The 23672-nt window shown below is 32.4% G+C and overlaps 1 protein-coding gene across 2 annotated transcripts in view; it reads left to right on the forward strand.

The window, feature by feature from the left end:
- The window catches only part of LOC122514700 (protein O-mannosyl-transferase TMTC2-like), a 248262-nt gene that overhangs the window by 72212 nt on the left and 152378 nt on the right, over positions 1 to 23672 (forward strand). The window lies entirely within an intron of this gene.

Here is a 23672-nt window from a genome sequence, read left to right on the forward strand (position 1 = left end):
CGCCAGAGGCAATCTTTCAGCTTAGTTCGCTTTTACTATCATCTTATCCTTCTTCCTTTTCCTTTTCTAGTTATCCGTAAATCCAGACGATACCGCAATTAGAAGCTGTGTAGAAATGCGACCGCCTCAAACACCGCAGGGCGTCGATGCACTTTCTAAACTGAAAAAACAAAAATCGAAGTGACAAAGAAAAACCTAAATGAGAAGAATGAACGTTATACTTCGAAATGGTTTAATAATAGTAATGACCATTTTGATTTTTTCATAATTGAGATATTTATGATAGGAAAATAGGTAGCTTGAAAAAAAAAATTGTAGAATTTTATTTCATACGTAATTTATTATATAGAACGTTCGAATTCATGCTCGAAAGAATTCTTTAAACGCTGACAAATAGAACTTCCGTTTATCTGATCTCAATGTTAAATGAATTAAAACATGAACTCTTTTCTTTTCGCATAACGTCACAGTGGGGTTCTCGTTATTATTATTACGTTTGTGGATTTTTTTCTTTGTTTTAAATCTAACAGATCTAAACTTTTCTTTTCGAAATATTTTTCAACGTTATTTTGAAAAGGAGCTCTCGTTTATTTAAGATTTTAACACATTTGCGACCGGTATTATTTGGACAAGACGTTTAGTTGGATACCGTTTACAATTACTTGAAATATAAAACATATCAATAAATTATTATTATTATTAATATTATTATTATTATTAAGTGGTTAATTAAGTATTATTATTATTATTATTAAATTTCTTTTCGTCTCGCATGGTAAGTAAGTGACCATACCTCGAATCCATAAAAGACTATCGGCAGAGTGACTGTTTTGTAAATTCTGATCTTTAAACGCCTAGATAATACTTGCGACCTGAGTAGTTTTTTGATCAAATAAAAGCATGCATTTCCCACACACAAATTGATCCTTTTTTCAATTCTTCGCTAATTTCGTTTAACTGATTTGGGATCGATCCTAAATACCTAAAGTTGCTGACCCGTTCATAAATTTTATCCCTAACGACCAATTTTCTGGTATTATGCAAATTTTGTATTCTATCGGTGACCATATATTTGGTTTTTTCCACGCTTATTTGTAACCCCAGTTCTTTTGTTTTGTCCAGTAGAGTTCTTGTGTTATTTACTAATGTCTCCTTATTTTCCCCCAGCGAAGCAATATCGTCCGCAAATGTTAGCAGTCGCGTTGTCCCGTTCAGCTGCAGACTATCCTTTCTTTTCTGCAATTTTCTGATAGCAAATTCTAGCACTAGATTGAACAGAAGAGATGAGAGTGCGTTCCCCTGTTTTAACCCGCTATGGATCTGACAGTTTCCGACGTTTGGTTACCTATTTTTACTCTACCCCTAGTTTCCCTTAAACAGACTTGGACCAGATTTACCAGTTTTCTTGGTATGCCCTGTCGTATCCTAATACGACGGATTTGAAACATTTTCTCCCGTTTTAATGAGTCATACGCTTTTTGAAAACCAATATAAAGTTGATGTACCGGTTGATCATATTCCCATTTTTTCTCTAAGATTTGCCGAATAGTAAAGATTTGGTCAGTAGTCGATCTATTTCTCCTAAAACCGCATTTATGATCCCCAATTGTTTCGTTTGCATATGGCACAATCCTCACTAGTAAAATATTTGACAGGATTTTATAACACATAGGTAGAAGTGAAATGCCCCGGTAGCTATTGCAATTCATTTTGTCCCCATTCTTAAAAATGGGGATTATAATTGAATCTTTTCATTGTTCCGGTAATGCTTCTTTATTCCATATTAATTTAATTAATTTATGAATTTCTTCTTTTAATTTACTTACCCCCTATTTAATTAGTTCCGCTGAAATCAATTGTACACTTGTAACATTTAACCCTTTATTTCCTATCCACTGCCTGTTTGTCTTATTTATCGAAAGATGTTCCCTCACCCTAGCAATTACCAAAAAATGATCCGAATCGCAGTCCGCCCCCCTATATGATCAAACATCGAGTATATTCGTGTGCCGTCGTTTATCCGCCAGAACGTGATCAATTTGGTTACACGTCTTTCCATCCGGGGAAATTCAAGTTTATTTATGGATATTTTTATGCTTGAAATATGTGCTTTTAACGATAAAATTTGTTCCGGTCGCAAAGTAGATTACCGTTAATCTACTATCCCCCGTTATCGTTTCTTTCCTCGTGTAAACTTTTGAGCCTGATTGTTGGTTTGAAAATATCCTCTTTACCGATTTTTGTGTTAAAATCGCCCAAGACTACTTTTATGTAGTGATTGATTCACGAGGTGTTCGAGTTTCTTGTAGAACCTGTCTTTAATTTCATCTTCTTTGTCTTCCGTTGGCGCGTGTACTTTGATTATCGCGATCTTGTACCACCGATCCTGCACAACGAGCAGTTCTAATCTTTCGTTTATAAATTCAATTTTTCTTACCGCGGATAGGGTTTTCTTACTAATCATAAACCCGACGCCAAAACTATGGGTCTCCGACCCTTCATAGTGAAGCGTATACGCCCCCGTGTTAAACGAACCTTCCCCGGTCCATTTAATTTTTTGCAGCGCTACGACTTCTGCCCCCTACTTTTCGATCTCCCCGACCATCGATTTCAACGCCCCGGATCTGTACAGACTTCGTACGTTCCACGTACCCACTTTGAAATCTCTCTCGTTTTTGGACCTTACCCGACATGAGTTCCCCAGGGTAGTCCCCACCCGGAGTTCCGAATGGGGGACTAGTTTACCTCCGGAAAATTTTACCCTAGCAGAATCCATAGCGAGGTTTGGCTGTATCAGATAAAGTCTTTTTACAGTCTGAGCTTATCAGACCTACGCCCAACCCCCTATCAGGAGGGCCTTTTCCAATTGGCTGTCCGCGACTGCTTATTCATTTTATTCGCAGCTAACTATCCCTATCCGAGAAAAAGAGGCCATTCCTCTATCCGCAAACTGAGGACGCGCTGTGTCGTGGTGACTAGGACCCACCCACCCCGGAGACCATAACAACTAGTTTTACTTCCCCGAGACTAGCAGCTATTATGCTAACACAGACGTATTATTAAATGAAGAAATAATATAATTTAACAAGTTAAACCAGAAGATATAATAAAACTAAACATTTAACAAATAATTGAAAAAGTACAAACACAATTGCAATTAAAATTGAATATTTAATAGCATAGGATTACGTCAGCAACATTTAACAATAGATTTTGAGATTATTTATAACTACGTCACTGTTATTCAGTTAAAGAATTTGAAATGAAGTAGAACTACATTGTCAATCTTGAATGTGTTAATACGAAATGGATTATAAAAATAATTCATATCTCTTATTCGATGAGAGAGAGAGACATCATAACAGTGCATTTCTTGTTATTGTTATATCATAAAAATAATTCGTCGCTCGCATTAAAAGCTTAAAATATTCTATTTGTTTTCAACTAAAAGTAAAACAAAAGAAAATTTATTGCTTTTAATTTGATCGGATTTAATTTAGCGACTTCCATTAGCCATGCTCGTATTTCGTACATCTCTAAAAGATTCTTATCTTTATTTGTTTGTAAAATAAAATATTGTTAACAAAGATTGATTTAGTATAATTTTCTAGAAAATCCCATTATTATTAATAATATTTATAAAACGTTTCGTATAAATAAATTTCGTTTGTTTTTAGTTGGAATTAAATTAATGCAGTAAATTGCCTATTTATAGTATACTTATTTTTTAATTTTTCGCATTAAATTATTTTGCTTCACACTTATTTTAGACTAATAATATTATAGAACGAAAAGGAAAATATGTATAAATATACTATTGTTATCATTTTTCGCGACATGAAAATTGCACAAAAGATACTTATAGACCAAAATGATCGATAAAAATTCGACATTACACAATTTGAAAATATAAAACGAAACTATTAATTCTTGATTATGAAAGAACGTGATAAAATCAAGTGATATTAAGCCACCTCGTGACGAAACATTGGATTAAAACTTAGAAATAATACAGACATTTAAATATCAAATCTAAAAATTGCACGGATGTTTTAGCAATTTAACTGAAAGGTTTTTTCGAGTAACGGAATAGAGATAGATTACTAAATAAATATATACATATCATCTATATGTGTATGTACAAATGTACGCTATCATCGCACTTATTTGAAGTCACAACGTTGGGCGATGCTTTTAAAAGCGCTTCTTCGAATCAGACGGCATTAAATGCTCCGGGCAATCGTTGATCTTCTAAAGTCTTCGAGAAACGAAATAAAGAGGAGGAGAAACGATAGATGGAGAAAGAAAGAAAGAGAAAAGAAAGGAAGAAAAGTGAGTGAGAGAGATAGAGAAAGAGAAAGCAAAAGAGAAAAGAGAAGAAGAGAGAAGCGAAGCGAAACGAAACGAAAGCAGAAAAAGACAAAGACTAAGGTAGAGAAGAGAAAAAGAAGATGAGATAGAGGAAGAAGTAAAAGAAGGAAAGAAGAATTCACGTGGACTAGAATTCACGTCAGAGAAAATCTTTTGTTGTACGCGACCTGGCTTCCACATAAAACTCAGCCAGACGTTTGGATCGATTTTACGCGAAGCTGCAGCAGCAGTAGCAACGGCAATGGCAGTAGCAATGACGACGAGGATGGTGGTAGGTGAAACGACGACAAGGACGATGGCTGAGGGCAGTTCTTATGGACCCTGGTGGTTGCAATACATATGCGTTGAACAATGTCGTTCACCTGACAAGAAAGAAGGTGGAAGGTCTTTTTTTTTAGGAATAGAGAACATTGTTGGAAAAAGGGTATGGTATTAGGACGTAGACTCTTTGTCCAGTAACCTCATTGTCCGAAAAATCTTGAGGAATCGGAAAGATGAAAATCCATCAAAAGACGCTGAACACTCCACGTTATTATTTCTCCTTATGCATGAAGTATTAAGCTATGCAAAATTTAATTTTTTCTCATTTTTGCATTTATATACATATATACATATATACTTATATAATTACTATTCTTTGATTTAGATATAATGTTTAGATTACACGTACATTGAATTATTTCTCCAATTACTTATAAGCTATAAACATTTTTGTTTTCACTTACACTTAATCGTTCGCGCGTATTTATTGCCCTCTGTAATGTTTACATTTTGTCTCTTTTTGAAGTTATATTTCTTTTGGCGCGTTGGGGAAAATGTAATGGGAAGTGATTTTGTTCCGAGCGTCTGGAAAAACGACACCATGAAGTTTGTCGGTATTAGTCCAGTCAACGGGGGCCGTTTTTCCGGAAATCTCAGGAAAGAAGGTGAAAACTTGATATAAGGGTAAATAGACGACGCTGAATCGAATGGTGCTAATTTTTTTGATCTGAGTGGTGCCGTTTTTGAGAAAAAGGGTAAAAAAGGATAAAAATTGGTAAAAAATGGCTTTATCTTAGAATCTAGGCATTTAATCGAAAAACGTTTCAAACAAAAGTTGTAGAGAATTAAAATATACATAAAAAATGTTCTATGAGTTATCTTCGTATTTTCAAAAATAAGCGAATAAAATTGGATTGAAGATGGGAAAATAATTGTAAGAGTGGGGAAGCAAGTTCCACCTCTCAGTCGGCTTTTACACGCGAGCGGGCTAGTGTGCGTGCGAGCGTCCGTGTGCACTAATTCACAAACGAAGGATCTTCGGCAATCTTCGGGACTCTCGGTCTTGAATGAAAGTGCGAGTGAGAGAACAAACCAATATTTCTCTCTTTTTATTTATCATGCGATAACGAGTATTATTGTCCTTGGCCATCGATTGTTGAGCGTTCTGATATTTCTCTTTTTATATTTTTTCTTTCGGTAGCGAGAATTTTACGTCTTGGCCATCGAGCGTCGAGCGTTTTGTATATCTATATATATCGGCGTATAAGCGCGGCATTTTTAAATCGAATCTTGATGCTTATGGCACACCGTTTCTTTATTTATTGTCAAAAATAATGAACCTTGAGTAAAAAAAAAATAATTCATTTTAACAAAAACTATTATTATTTAGTTGAGAGTAAAAATAATGAATTAATTTTGTGTCTCGCCATAAAATTAATTAGAATAATTAATTGATATTAATTTTTTGACTCACAAAAATTTATTTGTATATCAAATTGAATACGTATTCTCTTTAAGACGAAATTTAAAATTTAAATATTTTTCCTATTAAATTATGTATTTTATAAAATTTTAAATTACTGACTTTTTGTCTCGTAAAAATTTATTAGTGTATCAAATTAAATACATATTTGAAAAAGAAGAATTTTATATCCACACATAAAATTAATTCAAGATATATATGAAAGGATATTCTAAAAACGTGGAATTTATTTTTTGTCTATACATAATTTTAATTCATTTTTATTATGTTATAAGAAAACAGTAATGCATTCTGATTCATCTTCGAAGTCTTAAGAATTGTACGAAATAAATTGAGCTATTATCAAGTGGTGCGTTAGCGTAAGTAGTAACGTCTTCGCTTCTCGCGCTGGCTTATTAACGTTCGATTCTTCGTGGGGGAATTATTTTTTTTAAGGTTTTTCTATCCTTAACAAGGAGACGATCAGTGAGTCTCACCTCAGATTTTTTTCAAATTTTGCACTAACGATATAAATTTTATTAGGAAATCAACATTATTACGCGAGTAATAAAATTACCAATTATAAATAAAATAATATCCAATAAATAACAAAAATTAATTTTTAACGTGCCGAAACGATACATTTTTTAGGATGATATTTACAGGATGAATTTGTAATTTAAGTAATAAACTTCGTTTATTTGTGCAGGATGTAAAAAAATTTATTGCTTTGAATTTTTTTGTAATAATTTTAATTTTTTTTCTATATATAATTAGAAATTAGGAAATGTAAAAATAATTTATATAACCTAAGGATAGAAAAACTTATAAAAAAAATAATTCCCCACAAAGAATCGAACGTTAAATACCCGGCGCGAGAAGCGAAGACGTTACTACTTACGCTAACGCACCACTTGATAATAGCTCAATTTATTTCGTACAATTCTTAAGACTTCGAAGATGAATCAGAATGCATTACTGTTTTCTTATAACATAATAAAAATGAATTAAAATTATGTATAGACAAAAAATAAATTCCACGTTTTTAGAATATCCTTTCATATATATCTTGAATTAATTTTATGTGTGGATATAAAATTCTTCTTTTTCAAATATGTATTTAATTTGATACACTAATAAATTTTTACGAGACAAAAAGTCAGTAATTTAAAATTTTATAAAATACATAATTTAATAGGAAAAATATTTAAATTTTAAATTTCGTCTTAAAGAGAATACGTATTCAATTTGATATACAAATAAATTTTTGTGAGTCAAAAAATTAATATCAATTAATTATTCTAATTAATTTTATGGCGAGACACAAAATTAATTCATTATTTTTACTCTCAACTAAATAATAATAGTTTTTGTTAAAATGAATTATTTTTTTTTTACTCAAGGTTCATTATTTTTGACAATAAATAAAGAAACGGTGTGCCATAAGCATCAAGATTCGATTTAAAAATGCCGCGCTTATACGCCGATATATATAGATATACAAAACGCTCGACGCTCGATGGCCAAGACGTAAAATTCTCGCTACCGAAAGAAAAAATATAAAAAGAGAAATATCAGAACGCTCAACAATCGATGGCCAAGGACAATAATACTCGTTATCGCATGATAAATAAATAAAAAGAGAGAAATATTGGTTTGTTCTCTCACTCGCACTTTCATTCAAGACCGAGAGTCCCGAAGATTGCCGAAGATCCTTCGTTTGTGAATTAGTGCACACGGACGCTCGCACGCACACTAGCCCGCTCGCGTGTAAAAGCCGACTGAGAGGTGGAACTTGCTTCCCCACTCTTACAATTATTTTCCCATCTTCAATCCAATTTTATTCGCTTATTTTTGAAAATACGAAGATAACTCATAGAACATTTTTTATGTATATTTTAATTCTCTACAACTTTTGTTTGAAACGTTTTTTGATTAAATGCCTAGATTCTAAGATAAAGCCATTTTTTACCAATTTTTATCCTTTTTTACCCTTTTTCTCAAAAACGGCACCACTCAGATCAAAAAAATTAGCACCATTCGATTCAGCGTCGTCTATTTACCCTTATATCAAGTTTTCACCTTCTTTCCTGAGATCGAGGAAAACTGCCCAGTTTTCCAGTCCCGTTGACTGGACTATATTTACGACGCGCGGCAAAGCGATTTCAAGTATACGGCATGAAGTTGTCTTCTTTTCTCTTCTTCCCCTTTTTTTCTCAAGCGGGTCACCCATCCAAATACTAATCGTACTCAGCGCTGCTTTACTTAAATGATCGAGCGGGAAACAATGCTATCACAGCGCCATGGCCGTTGACGCATAAAATAATTCGATATATCTCCCTTATATTTAGTGTGGACTGATATCTATATTTTGATATTTTCTTTTTCTTTTTTTTATTCTTTCTTATATATATATATATAATTAATTTTTTTTAAGTTATTTTTTTTCTTTGAAGTTTTTTTTGAAGTTATTTTTGAGGTTATTGATGTTATATTCGTTTTGGTACGGCAAAGAAGTATAACTTCTTACGTACGTACATAAGTACACACACCAGTTTTTTTTTTCTTTCACGTTTAGTTTATCTCTATCAGTCAAGTTGTAGAGAAGAATGCAACAACAGTAGCTAAATATTATAAACAATGATTTCGGAAAAGTCACTATCCAGACAAAACATTCAAGAGTAAAATAGTGAAATCTGCCAAACTGAAACTGAATGAAATGTAAGATTAATTTACAACTTTTCTAATATATTTTTCTTGAAAACAAAGCCATATATGAACAAATTCTATTCTATATTTTCGACATTTATGTAGCTTCATCCCTTTAGTTTTTCATGCAGAATCATCCGTTGCTCGCTTGTACCACTAGTTAGAAGACACTGCATATATATATATATATATGAGCCGTTTATTTTGAAAGTGGCCTAACTCCATTTTTCATTTTTTTCCGGTTACTCACGGTAACATGTACAGCTTCAAATTATTTATCAATAAAGCATTTAAGATTTTTTATATTCCGAGTAAATACGGTAATTCTGGACACATAAGTTTTCAGAGTTAGTTGAATCTCTGAACCGTTTATTTTGAAAGTGGCCTAACTCCATTAGGAGTAGAGATTTTGGTGTGGTGGAAATGGCATTAAAAAAAAATAATTTATTGTTTGTCCCCCAAGAGTATTACAATATTATCAAAAAGTGTCGGAAAGGTAATAACTTTATTGTACATGAAATGAGACAAGAAGATTTTGTATTAACAAAATTATTAGAAGACGCAATTTTTAAAAGGATAAAGAATTCTAACGGAGAACCATTAAACTGGTTAAAAATATGTTGGATGCGTTTTGTCAAAAATGAATAAGATTTTCTATAAGACATCAATAAATGAGAACGAAAATTTGAAAGTCCTGAATTTAATACCACGTCGGGGTAGACCAAGAAAGTTCGAAAATATTTTATTGACACCACTGTATAAAAATATAAGACAAATTACAACCGCAAAATTCAAGGACATAATTGACTTATTACGATATATACCACCGGAACATCATGATTTCTTTAAATCCCTTTCACATACACAAAACGTAGATGAGTAGAAAATTGTTTTGTAATTTATGTTTGTAAAAAATATTTTGAATCGCATAATTTATGTTTTTAAAGTGTTATAAAGATATGTAAAATAAAATAAGTATTGTTTTTTCGCAATTTGAAGCATCTTAAATTATGTTGAATGGACTTCGGTTCCTTCAAATTTTATAACGAATCTGGTTGTTAATTTTGAAAGTGGCCTAACTCCATTCTTGGTAAGAAAACGCATATTATTCACTTAATAATTGCCATTATTTTAATAGAAACTGTAAATTTAACACCTTTAGATACACTTAAGCAACATAACTCGTTGTTATTCTTTACGTATATTTTTAATTGCAATGAAACGCAAACCTTTAAATATCTCAATTTAAGGTTATATGGAGTTAGGCCACTTTCAAAATAAACGGCTCATATATACTTATATAAATTAGTATTTATAAAAAAAATTATACAGATAAAATATAAGAGAAAGAGAGAAGGCGCAAAGATAAATGTAACCCTATATTATTTTTTATTCTTTCTAGTTTCTATATATTATATACAGATGTGTATACGTATAATATTTTCTAATTAAAGAATTAAGTTATGAATAATTTATATTCTTTTTCAACTTTACACGCAGGTATCAATATCATTATCTTCTTCTTCTTCATTCTTTAGTTTAGTTTAATGACAATATCATTATATTATATTATTATAAAATAATAGTATATACGTTAAAAGAAAAAGCAGCGAGATATAAGTAAGAGTTGAAATGATAAGATTATTACCTAATACGTTTACATCCGATATCGAACAAAATAGAACCAACCCTTAATAACTACTCTCTAAGGGTGGATAACAAAGTATAAAAATGCTCTTTATGTATGATAATTTATTCCTCGCACCCGAATAATCGTTTTTTTCATGATCTCATCTTTTTCTATCGGACGATATCGGACTTTCTTTCGCGGCAAGAAAATAAGTAAAAGGTGAGACGAGAGCACAGCTAGCTCATATCCCGGCTGAACGATAATATGGAAGATTATGTCCGTCGTAAAATTTCTTCTGAGCATAAGAGAAAGAATGAAAAAAAAGGGAGTAAAATGGAAAGAGATACTCATAAATACACTGATAACTCATCGAAAATCTGAAACCACAGCGTTCCCATTTTATCTTGTACAATCTCTTTTATCAAATTTTCTCGACATAATTTTCATTAATTAATTTCTTCTAACACCCTTTTCACCAAAAGTATAATAGTAATAGTAATTATAATAGTAGTAGACAAACATACGATACAGGGGTCATTCTAGAAAGAAATATAGATAGAAGAACGTGGGTCATATTTTTAGCCAGTAAATTTTCTGCTTGGCATTCCGGGTTTCGTATGCTCTCACTCAGTTCAATTTGCTCTTTATGCATAAGGCATTATGTGGCGAACAACGATGCTCTTCTTCTTCTCCTCCTTCTTCACTCTCTTTCCATCGTCTATTTCTTTGCAATAGTTCGCAATAGCCTCGCGAATAGTCAACGACTGCAATGGCCGTACGTGCTTTACGTGGTTGCCTTCACCGAACACCTAACGCATATACATATATGTATATAGGTATATATATACGAATATATAGATATAGAAAAAGAAAGAAAGAGAGAGAAAGAGAGAGAAAGAGAGAAAAAGAGAGAAAAAGAGAGAAAAAAGAGAAGATAGACGTAAACCTATACTACGTTTTTTTCGTTGTCATTCTTTTTCTCATTTTCTCGAAAAGAATGTACCTCGAGAATAGAAGCGCGAAATGGATCTCACTTCTCTCAGGAAAATAGCTTCTCGTTGCAGTAGAAATGCACCCTTCGAGTGAATTTGCTACGCAAGATGCGCGGTTGTACGAGACGTTATGGAAAAGAGTCCGCATGTTAAAGACTACGTGTATCTCCTACAACCTTCAATTTTATTGTATCTCTCCAATTTTTTTTTCAATTTATAACGCTCTCTTCTTTCTAAGAAAATGTTTTTCTTTTCCTTTTTTTTCTGTATTATTATTCTCTTATCATTCGATTGACGTATGATTGGTTTTTTGTTAAAACATTTGACATTTTCTCGGATAGAAAAAAGTTTAATTATAATTATAGGATTCGTGAAAAAATTGGGCCGTTGGACAGACTGGACCGGGACTCGAACCCGGATCTTCCGCTTTCCGGGCGACTGCTCTTTAACCAATTGAGCTATCCAGGGCCCACCGTCCAATCTCCTCACGAATGCCTATTTAAGTGTTTGGCTTGGAGGTGCTCGCATCCCACACTCTACCCCCCGCAACTTTACATTCGACCCCGAATGTTCGTCATTAGATCTTTTTCCAACGAACCGACAAACCAAAACCTGTGTCCAACCTCGATCTTTAATACAGACTTAAACCAACGCTGTATAACTTACACGAGGATGCTATTCCCAATACAACCCCGATCTTTAATACAGGCTTCAACTAATGCTGTATAACTTACACGAGGGTGCTATTCCCAATACAACCTCGATCTTTAATACAGACTTAACCACCAACGCTGTATAACTTACACGAGGATGGAACACCTCTTCCCTAGTTCCCAAGCTAATCGTTCGCGTCGCCACTGCGCGTCTTATGTCGGCCTAACCTCTCTTTGATAGATGTTCATTTTAATTATTTTTCATAAATTATTGCGCGGTCGTAGACGCGTGACACAAAGCAAACCTCCATCCCGGACGAGTCCCCCAATTTATAGGATTCGTGAAAAAATTGGGCCGCTGGACAGACTGGACCGGGACTCGAACCCGGATCTTCCGCTTTCCGGGCGACTGCTCTTTAACCAATTGAGCTATCCAGGGCCCACCGTCCAATCTCCTCACGAATGCCTATTTAAGTGTTTGGCTTGGAGGTGCTCGCATCCCACATAATGAAACCAATTGATTTCTGTATGTATTGGATTATTTTAGAAAAAATTGTAGGATTATAAAGAAAATAGGGTTAAGTTCTTATGTCTGTTTTAGTTGTAATGATGCTTAATCATTTATAATATGAATAGTAATGGAATAATAATGACAACGATGATAATAGTAATAATGGTAATGCGAGATGAAATTCAATATAACATTCCTCCGTCGTGAAACAATCAACTGAATTTTTAATTTTAATTACCTTGCGATTATTCCGATTAAATCGAAAAGATCTCGACGCGATTAATTTGTTTAATTATAATTCACTTAAGATCGTTCGATACGTCGATAAATATGTTATTTTCTTTTCAATTAAATATGTGTTCTCTCTTTCTATAGTTATTGGAAAATGCTTCCAATTGACAAAATTATTACTTTGTCATAAAACAAATATTGATATTTAAAGAAATCGTAATACAAAGGGAAGTATTTTTTATATTCATATACTTATTGAAATTTTATATATTAAGTATATAAAAAGGTAAACGCATAACAGCACCAATATCGAATTTTCATTTTCTGCTAACTTATACTTTCTTTCTTTCCTCTCGTTATTAATAATGATCTCTCATTAATATACCCGATTAAATCCTGGTATTTTGTTGAAGTATTTCGTTTGACCTCTGACCTCCTCTCGAAATTCTATTGTATATAATATCCAAATATTCCATAAGCTAAAAGGAACTTTAGAGTTATATTCTGTACTCTCATTACATTTATCGCATTTCCTCTTTTCTATCGCAGTCGATTCGAATACAAATTTATATAATATAGCTTGAAAGAACGTATCGCATTAAATGTTGAAATTACGCGAAGTAAAAGCGATTTAAAACGATCGTTTCCAAGCGCTTTATGAATCTTTCAACGTTTAAGGAATTAAGGATTAATGGAATGTAATTTGTTTATAGAATATCTGCTTTCTTATAAAATGAATTTTCTTGTTGTGCTGATGGTGAAAATCGTGGAAGAAAATGTATCGCCAGCCATCTTCTTAAACGGAATCTTGTATTCCGTTTCTTTCAATGACATCTTTTCATTAATGTTATATTTATGAAAATGTTACTTCGTTTTTATTAATTAAATGAAATACGAAAGGAGAGTTTTACAAAAACAAAAAGATGAAATAAAACATTTCGCGTTCGGTTTTTCTTTTCTCTCTCTCTCTTTCTCTTTCTCTTTCTGTATCTTTTCTGTTTTCCTTGTCTATAGAAGAACATCGAGACGCATATCAAATAGAAAATTAACTTTTGCATAAAATTTGTGTATAAACATGAAAACTCTTCATAAATATAAACGAATGTATATGTTATAGGGAATGTGTACAATGCCTAGGCATTGTCAACAATACTGAGCCGTTTTTGTCAATGTAGGAAACATAAGAGCACACATCACATGTGTGTTGCACATACATCGACATTAAGTTTCAGTTTATAGAGGTACGCATAGTATAGCGGCACGCACAGTCTTAACACCCGCTGCATGCTCGATTTTATGTGTGTGTGTGAGGGATGGGTGTGTGTTGATTTGGGGGAAGGGATTGTCCATGCACCTGTTACCCAATAATGTATTCTTCTAGCATTGCATAAACAGCATGTGCCGCAATGATGAGATGATAAGGAACAAAAGATACAGATTAGAATTCTTCTGTTTCCTAATTGCCAAAAACGGCTCGATATTGTGGGAAATGTCCTAGGCATTGTACATATTCCCTATACATATATATAACTAAAATGTGTAATATTGTGTAACATAAATATTACAAATTAAATATAAGCCAGGTTTCTTAGGAAACATGAAAATGGTTTTTGATTTTATATATCATATTTATTACAGTTTGATATTTTGTGCCAAGAATAAGATCATCTAACTTATATCGAACGAAAATTCTATTTTCTTTTCTTGAATTTTCTTTTTTCCTTTTTATTTTCTCTCTATTCTTCTATTTTTTGTCGGCTCAGCCGAGATTCGAGAAAAGTCCTTCATTTAGAATGTATTTGTCCTCTTATGTTCGTCATCGAGTTTTCTATGGTTACTTCGTCCTTTCGAGATAAAATATTAAAACTTTGTCGAGTAAGAAAGGGAACGAAAAACTGCTTTCGTAATGTATGTACGTAAAGCTTGTCTTCCAAGTACTTCTTATCATTTTTTAACATGTGTAATCCATTATATTTAACCTTATCCTATATTAAAATGATATACTTATTTCAATTACGTGAAATAAAAACAAAACGTAACGTCGATTCATTTTAATCGAATTATCAAAACAAAGTAAAACCTTTAAACTCAAGTGTTTGCTAAATTATAACTTATTCATTTTTAATAATAAAAAAGTATTAAATTCATAAAACAAAGAATATTTTTTACGCTAATTCTTACTCGATCTCAAGATTATAAGTTCTATAGTTCTGAGCTGTTAATAAAATATCGTATTATTAAAAATTTCTAAGGAAAAAAAAACATTTATTAAAAGACAAAGCTAAAAAGAAGAATACTTATGGAACCATAGTAATAAATGGATTGAAATAATATTTCCATTGCTTTCTTCTGTAATCGTATTTATAGGAATAATAAATATTCAAGCTTAGAAATAACAACACAATTGTCTTCCAAATTGAATTTCGAGTAGAGAGAACATCTCTTGAAACACCAACCATAGCATGAAAGTGTCGTCTTTCGTCAGTTTCAATACGACATGTTCTAGATAGGTTGGCTATGCTGGCGCAGCGTATTATTAAATTCTAACGGGCTGTGGCGAGATAGCGGCCGAGCATGTAACGGATAGCGGCCATAATATTATACGCTTTACTCGCTATTTATTGCCGCTCGGGCTGCACGACGAACAACGACGACGTCGGTTACGGTTTTTTTCTCGAGATCGTATGTTAACGCCCATTCTTTTTAAACGAATCCCAGTACTAATTTAGATAGGTTAATAAACTCGTGCTACTGAAAGAGCGAAAAATAAAGAGAAAGACATAGGAGACGGAGACAGTGTAGGTTTAAAAAAAGAAAGAAGAAAAAGAACGAAAGGAAGGAAGGGACGAATAATAAAGGCAATAGGGCAGGATAGTTTTTTCAAAACGGAGAAAGAACGGCAATTCGTTCCTGTCGAATTTACATTTCCTCGATAACCGATATTCCGATAATATTATCAGCTCAAATGCACAAGAACTAACGCTGCGAAGTTCGTATACTAAGAGAAAGAGGAAAAAGGAGAAAAAAAACTAAAACAAAAAATAGAAACAAAGAGAGAGAGAGAGAGAGAGAGAGAGAAATTGGATTATTTCATCGTCTAGAAATTTAGAATCGCCATATTTTTAAAATAGCAAGAGAAAAGAAAACAAATAGATGAATACATGTTCGAATAATAATACTTCGCTTTTTAGAGAACATCTAAATTGTGATTTTGATTTCCGAAGACTTATAAATGTTTTCTCAAACTACAAAATATTTTAACAGGATCAATATAAATCGATGTCGACGTTTCTGTCGTCTATAAATTTTTAAGTGCTCTACTTAACGTATCCTTTGAAAGATTTTTTAACCTTGCGATAAAGAAACTTTTATCAAAGTTTAGACCGTTAAAACAAGTAAGAGAATACATTCTCTTTTTCGTTAAAAAGAAATTTCAAAAGTCTGAATAATTAAAAAAAAAAAGAAAAACATATTTATAAGAAAAAATATTTCTAAGAATTCTTTCGCTTTTTCTTTCTATTCTTTCTTCTTTTTTCGAAAATTTCTGATTCCTATCGTCGTGCAGCCTCGTTACTTGAGAAAGAATCACGAAAGTGGGAGGTGCTGGTGGCGGTAAAGGTAGATGAGAAAAAAGAAAGAGATAGACGGGTAAAGAAACGATCTCTTTCTTCTTTCTCTCCGGAACGTAGAAAAAATTAGAAAGAGAAAGAGATAGAAGAAACGATCCAAGCAAGACAAGGGAAATCCTTTCGGATATTACTATACTCCAAGTGCAATTTCTTTCTCGTTTCAGCTCAATGTAAGTATATAAGCGACTACTACTCGGCTAAAAATTCCGCGAATCCTATAATCTCAGATATATGCGTTTCCTGTTCATTGAACGTCTAGCACGACGACGAGTGCTTTCGCTTATGCATGTAGAATCTACATATACATATATCTAGATAAGTATTCACTCTTCGCTTAGGATGGATACCAAGAAGGGATATAGAACGCAAGCGTTCGCCTAAGTTTTCCGATAAAAGTTGAGTCGTCTATGAAGCCGATCGCGTTTATTCCAACGATTTCTTCGACGGCTCGAAGTATAAGCCGATATCTTTTGTCACTTTTATTCCCTGATTCTTCGAATCGGAATGATTTTCAACGTTTCGTCTATCTAGTCGTAAGAAGACTCTTGTAATCTTTCAATAGCCTGAAGATAATATAGTGTATATTTATTATATTTCTTTGGATAATATTTTATAAGATATATAAGTAAGAAACTTACTACAAGTAAAGAGTAGGTACTTCTTGTATGTTCCTACGGTCATGATAAATAATCTTCACTTTCCGTACTATGCACGCACACGTACACGCGTTTTTATATACTGCCTGATTATAAGAACTTAATCTTACAAACTTTCATATTGTAAGAGCAGAATGAGATGGTAACATAAGAAAGACACAAGTTCAATTACTAATAATTAAAGATATATTAGGTTTCTGTTAAGAGTCTTAGGTGTTCTTCCTTCGGTCTTTCATATTACACTGGATGGTTTCTCGATACTTTTAGGTAATCTGTCTCTCGTTAATTCTCGGAATTCTTTTGGTGCGATAGATCTTGTACACCTAAATGTAGCTCTCTTAAACTAGATAGACAAGAATTTTATGATTTTCTATCGTTGCCTTACAATGGAGCGGTTACCCTTGTGCGTGTTTAGTCTCAAGAAAAAAGGGAAGTTGCAATTTCTACATCCTTGTTATTAGTTCTAATCAAGGTAAATGTCTGCTATGATCGCAATAGCGACAAATTCTCCGGAATATTTTACACTGTTCATTTTACCTAATTATTGACGCAACAAACTTATTTATTAATACATCCAATATATCCAGTATTCTTAGAAACGTGTACCATGTAAACAAAATATGTAACAATAAATTAACACAATCAACATATAATGCGTTATAAAATTTATAATAAATGAATCAAAAAAATTACATTGACTAGATTTAATATACGAAATTGCATTTTATAGAATTTTACTTAACACATTGCGTATCGGTCACGAAAATTCATGTAGGTATATATAATAGTGGAAATTTAGACCGGATTACGAGGTAGCTCGTTTTTGCTTTCTTCTACACGTGCATCGAAAACTAGACAAAAGGCATTACAGAATTGATCGTAAGCATCCTTTTTGGTTGCATCAGTAGAAATATTGGAATGTGATGTCCTTGGAGGAAAGGAATTACACATATTCGAAGTTCGCGCCTCGGTCTTGTAGGGAGTTTCGAAGCGTTAATGTTCACACCCCCAACTATTCATACCCCCACTACCCATACCCTGTTGAGCCCATTAGCAAAGATACTCTTCCTATTTTTTCGCTGGATACCCTCGAGGATAGATCGTAGACGACAAGAAAACAATATATATATATATATATATATATATAAGCGAAACGAGTAAGAGGTGTATCATCGCACAAGCAACAAAGAACCAACGAAGCAAGTGAAGTATCGGTACCCCTTATACTTCCGCCAAACAAATGAGAGGTGAAATAAGTGAAAGTATAAAAAAAGAAAGAAGTATAAGCACTTTTATACTTCTACAGACCAGCGAGAGGTGAGATACATATCCAACCAAAGGTTTGGTTAATTATTATATCCGAATTAATAGCCAGGGTTTCTATGCCGCAAGGCTTTTTCCTGATGTGCCAACAAAGTATTATACTTTCTATTGGCTTAATCACGTGTTTTATTGCTTATTTTAATTTAATCCCTTATTTTCCTCATCATCATCATTATCACTATCACCAGAGTACTCCATGTTGGAGAAATCTGCGTACAATACAAAGAGTTATAACGTGATCAGCAAGGAGGGGGAAGTTTTTTTTGGACATCGCATCTCAGAATATTGTTAGCCTCATGAATTCTAGAATATTCTTCCACGAATGAAGATTTAAGATTGTTTTATCACCAAAGAAAAAGTATTCTTTCCTCGGTTTTCTAGCCACTTCCTATAAAGACTCATCACATTTCTGGATAAATTGGGTCGCTACTGCGATTAGGTGTCCTCTGCAAATAAACCGAGTCTGCAAGTAGTTCTCCGTATCCAGTTATGTCAATGAGAATAAACCTATTTCTAAATAAATCAATATTCTTCCCACAAGAGCTACAAATTTTAACATTTTAATTCTACATGTCTAACAAATTTCCTTTTCTATGCTTAAATCTATAGAAGATCGTAGAGATGTTTTAATTTTTAAGAATTTTTGAAAGTTGAAGAAATTTTAGCTAATTGTAGAATAATTTAATTTACAATTTAAAATACAAGTAGGCTGACCACTTGAATTATGTTTTTCTATGATTTATTTAATTGATACTATTTTTTGTAGAATTTAACAACTATACAAACATTCTACAAATATGAAATACAACAAAATGAATACTAATAGGTACGAATACTTTTAACATTTTTTAAATATTTTTGAATTTGAATATTTTTTAAGGCATAATATATCGATACGATTATGTTCTACAGACGAACAAAAACGAGGTTTCCTTAATCAAAACGCAATTTCCACTAAAAAAGTGTTTTTAATTCAAAACGTTACTCATATTAGTATTTAGAAAGAAAGAGAGAGGGAGCGAAATAGACATAAAGATGGGTGAGAAAGAATAAGAAAGAGTAAGAGAAACGATCGTTTTAGAAAACCATTCAGAATACGAGGTAACAGTTTTCCTTTTACGTTCTCCCTTTTAATAGTCGCACGTTTCTGTCGTATAATTTGAGGTTATCACCAGAAACACGGAGTTTTCGATTCGATACTTCCTTAAAGTGTCCAACCAAATCGCTAGTCAATCGGTTTTACGATCGCGAACAAACGACTAAAAGTGAAGAAGATGGGATGTAAGAAATTGCTAAGTTTCGTTGATTGTATAGAAAATTATTTTAAAATATCTTGAGAATGTCTTATGTTAGAAAAAGTTATAAATCTTGGAAGGTTAAAATATATTACATATATTTATATTAAGTCAAAATGAATAAGAGGATATTTGGAAAGGAAATTTTCTTCTACGGAATTCCTCTTCTGTACTCTAGAGAACTCTTTGTAAAGTCGTTTCATAGATATTATACATCAGAGAAATACTGAAATCCAGTCCTAGCATAATTCGTTCTTTCTCTCGAACTTCGAAGTGAACGTCGTCCCGAGTAATCGAGAAATCGGATTCCGAGCTATCCTCAAGTTCCTCCTTAACGTTGGCAGTAGGTTCGTTCGTTCTCATTTTATTCAAAAAGTGTCTGGTTCTTGTTCATGGCAGTTATACTTGCACAATCGTGCGCTGTGTATATAAACATGTGTCACAAGAAACGAACTTCGACGTATATACGTATGTACGTATCTATATATATGTACATATTGTATGTATGTATGTAGAATACTTATACACTTGCATTTCGATAGTGTACATATCATAAATACTTGCGTGTAAAGAATTGCAAGAACGTTCTAGCGAGAGTCGTTATCAAGAAAAGCTTCCGGCGTTCGGTGAGTCACTTGGGTGCCACTAGCGAATCGTTGGGAAAAGATAGAAACGAACGTACTTCGTAGGATGATTCGTACAACTACAATGCTATAACTATATTCTTTCTTTCTTTTTCTTTCTATTTGTTTCTCTTTTTCCCTTTTTGCGAGAGTAAAGTCGAGAATTTTTATCGAAAATTTTCGAAGTACACGCTTTTTTATCGCCCTATCATTTAACTTGTGAAACTCGTTCATTTATGAACGTGATTACATTTTAACTTTTCTTTATTTTCATATTTTCTTTACTTTACCAAACTCATTATTATTTAATAATCAGCTTTACCTCTAATGTTGCTACTGGCTGTGACAGTTAACGTAAGCTTTGGTATAATATTGGCTTTATATTAAGTTCACGATATTCTTCTGGTCACTTTTTCGTAATATTTGATGATATTTTTGTAGAATTTTTAAGAAAAAAGGTTCTATCGTCTACCGTGACGAGAAAGTGACCTTGTTTGTTTTAATTTTGTATATTCTTAGTCTTAGATGTTATTGCAAAATGCGTGATGAATGAATGGATACTTAAGATGTAATAAGTGTCTGAATGAACTAATTGTGAGAATGAAAAATAAAGGGCAGTTAGCGACAGTATGCGATTCAAATTGAATCGTTAATATTTTATTAAGTGTATTTTTATATTATGAAATGTAGCATTGTTTTAATTATTCTTTTTTAACAACGATCTTACATTTCTAATATAAAAAAGAAAATAGATTAAACATTTCTCAAGAATAATTTCTTGATTCAAGATTCATTATTTCTTGTCTTAATTTTGTGATTTTTACAAATATAATGAAAAATAATATATATTTGAAGATTTTAAATGCAATTATATCGGGAGTATTAAGAAAAAACTAGAAAGAAGGATAAGAGATTTCTTTTTAGCAAAAGTTGCAGGGATTTATCTGAAAGACGGGAAGTTTTCACGTTTCTTCATTGTATGCGTTTCTTCAATGGAAAGCTATACTCCTTGTAAAGCAGAAAAGGTATAAGGATCTTTGAAAATGCCTTCGAAGCGGGTGGAAAAGGTTAAAGGTTGCCCTGTGTAATGTCGATAAGATTTTAAAAGAGCCGAGAAGTACGTCGTCTATGATGTTGTACGAAGATCGAAGGGTTTTCTTTACAATCTTTCAACGTGTCCTCAAACGCGGAGAAAAGCATTTTTTTCTTCGTAACCACCAAAATCTTTTTGCATCAACAAACTTGTATGTATACATTTTTTGTATATTTTCTCTTAAGGAGAATAAAGTGTAAGATCGATCTCGTTCCAATTCTACAAAATTTCTCAATAATACGTATACAGTATTCTGAATTATTTAACTAAAAATAATAATAGCCAGTTATAAAAAGTATAAGTTTATTTTGTAGTAGAAGATAATATTGACCAGGTATAAGGAAAATCTTTTTCTTAAAATAAATTCTGGTAAAAAAAAAGTTGAATTAAAGTGGGTATCTTAATATCTGTCATCGTTGCTTGTTGAAAGGAGATTGACCGGTTAATAAAAAACTCTTTTAACTTACAAAAGCAAATACTTAGCGGTTTAAAATAAAAAGAACTTTTCGTTTTGCGAACGACGGTAGCCACTTCGTTAGAGCACCAGAAACAAATTTTGCTCGTTTTTTGGAAGGAAATAAAAACAGAAATAGAGAGAGAGAGAGAGGGCTGAGAACTCGAGTTAGATCGTTCCTGGTCGAAAAGAAAGCGGCAAAATAAAGTGCGTAAATAAAAAGGGAACTTTTCGTTTTGCGGCTTTAGACATCGGTTGGTCCGTTAAGTAAACGAATTCTTTTCATTCGCCTTTACTCGATTTTCCCCGTTTTCTCTTTTCTTTCTCTTCTCTCTCTTTCTCTCTCTCTCTCTCTCTCTCTATAAGAAGCTAGAGCAACGAGTTTAAAGAATAACGATAAGGAAAATTGCAACTAGGGAGAGGGAAAAGATCGAAAAAACTTCTTCGAAAGTAGCTCTACCTTTTAGAATCTGAAAGATTCTGAAAAAGAATCTTTCTTTCTTTTCCTTTTTCTCCCTTCTGTCTCTGTCTATTTGTCTCCCTCCTTTTCTCTCTCGCCGTTTTTCGCGCAAGCCGATGAACACGTTGCGATCATTGAAATAAAAAAACTAGGGAGAACAAAATCGATTTCTTTTTTCCTTTCCTTTACTTGAAAAGTAGAATAGAGTAACGTTCCCTTTTCATTGAATTTTTCTCGATCATTTTTGTAAGAAAAAAGCTCTCGAGGGACAGTAGGACTATTTTGGATAACGTCAATGAGAATATTTAAAAATGTTGATATCGAGAAATTTCATCGTCATTGTTATAAATTCGATATATTTAAGTTCTTATAAAATCAACGTACGATGTTACATATTAAATATGATAGATGTTCATGTATGTAAAATAGTAAACAATTTAATAATATTATAAAAAAATCCATTTCTTGATTATTTTACTTAATATTACACAATTGGAAAATATTATAAATAAAAAACTCCACTTAACGAATTTCCTCAATATCTTTATCGTAATTTTCATCATCATCATCATCATCATCATAGCTGTACGAATGAACTTCTTATTCTTCTATCGATCAATCTTTCTTCGTGGTGGAGCATCAACGCCTTCTACGTGATTCGCATTCGTTAAACCGGCATTGTGAGATTCGTGTGCCAAAGTGCGTTATTCAAGAGTGTATATACGTAAGTACATAGATATATACTATATATATATATATATAGCATTCGAGAGATTCCTCTTAAAGAATAGGAGAAGAAAAGGAAGATTCGTTTCTGCGAACGACGTACACGAGAAAGACTTCCTCTTAAATAAAACCACCGATCTTTCTCGAAGTAATGGGAAATACGTTTGTGATTTAACCTTGTAATTTATGATTTTGTTTTTTTCTTTGTAGATAAATTCTGTAGAAAAAATATGCTATTAGTGATTAAATAAATGTTCAAGCGAAAATAATAGAAAAAAGAACTAATTGTTTTTTTAATTTTGTATTATTATATATATTACTTATATATTATTTCATTATATATTAATGTTATCAAAATTAATTGAAAAATTACATTTTGTTTAATTACAAATACAGGGCGTCCTAGTTTTTTTCCGCAAAATTTTACCAGTAATTTCTATAAGCAACAATGAGAGAAAAATGTTATGTAAACATGGGCTTTTAAATGCTTAATTAAAAAGTTATAATGAAAATACGAAATAATAATGGACTGGGGTGTTTTGTCGACACAACATAAGAATACATTTTTGATATCTATTTAAATATGTACTAAT

Source organism: Polistes fuscatus, unplaced genomic scaffold (genome assembly GCF_010416935.1).
Source record: "Polistes fuscatus isolate 324 unplaced genomic scaffold, CU_Pfus_HIC Scaffold1, whole genome shotgun sequence".
Taxonomy (NCBI): Eukaryota; Metazoa; Arthropoda; class Insecta; order Hymenoptera; family Vespidae; genus Polistes; species Polistes fuscatus.